Source organism: Dunckerocampus dactyliophorus, unplaced genomic scaffold, assembly GCF_027744805.1.
Source record: "Dunckerocampus dactyliophorus isolate RoL2022-P2 unplaced genomic scaffold, RoL_Ddac_1.1 HiC_scaffold_152, whole genome shotgun sequence".
NCBI lineage: Eukaryota > Metazoa > Chordata > Actinopteri > Syngnathiformes > Syngnathidae > Dunckerocampus > Dunckerocampus dactyliophorus.
Genome location: NW_026559847.1, coordinates 1,660 through 2,500, shown reverse-complemented (window position 1 = coordinate 2,500; position 841 = coordinate 1,660). Strand labels below are relative to the sequence as shown.

The 841-nt window shown below is 71.7% G+C and overlaps 1 non-coding gene across 1 annotated transcript; it reads left to right on the top strand.

The window, feature by feature from the left end:
• Positions 1-9: 9 nt before the first annotated feature.
• LOC129174682 (5.8S ribosomal RNA) lies at positions 10-163 on the top strand. Its single transcript, XR_008567674.1, has one exon. It is a non-coding gene; the product is annotated as a 5.8S ribosomal RNA (ribosomal RNA).
• The last annotated feature ends 678 nt before the right edge of the window (positions 164-841 follow it).

Sequence of the window (841 nt, the reverse complement as noted above, 5' to 3'; positions counted from 1 at the left end):
CCCTCTGACAACTCTTAGCGGTGGATCACTCGGCTCGTGCGTCGATGAAGAACGCAGCTAGCTGCGAGAACTAATGTGAATTGCAGGACACATTGATCATCGACACTTCGAACGCACCTTGCGGCCCCGGGTCCCTCCCGGGGCCACGCCTGTCTGAGCGTCGCTTGGCAATCAATCGGGAGTACGGACGAGGCCGGCCCAACCCCCCGCCCTCCGGGCGGGGGGCGGCCGCTCGGCCTACGCTCCCGCGGCTGGGGTGTCGCAGGCCCTCCGCGGGCCTTCGTCCCCTTAAGTGCAGACCGTAGAGCAAGCTGGCTGGAAAGAGGAAGAAAAGGCACGGGTTTCGAGGCCCCCGGCGTCCGAAGCGGCGGCGCGGCGCGCGGCGTGCGGCTCCGGCCGCCTCCGTCCCGCCCGCGACCCTGTTACGGTTCCCCCCGGTGCCCCTTCATCCGGTTTCGCTGGGCGTACCTCCGAGGTTTCCGGGGTTTGGCGGCGCGGTGCCGTCCCCTCCCGCCTCCCTCGCTGCGTTCCCGCCTCCTCGCCGTCTATCGAGCTCCCGCTCCTCTCCGTACCCTCTCCCCTTCCCCGGGGTTGCAGGGCGCCTCGCCGGGCCCCGCGCGTCAGCGGGCGCGGCTGCCGGTGGACCGCCGTGTCTCTGAGCAGCCCGCGCCGCGCGTGCGGCAGGTCGACCGGAGGCGTCGCGGAGGAGCGCGGACTCGTGAGAGTCAGGCCTGGTGGTGAGGGAACGGCCGCGCAGGGGCCCCAGGCGTGGTCGGGGTCGGTTTCGGCGTCCGCCTTGCCCCCGGTTCCACCCCTCGGTAACTCGCCGGCGATGCCCGGG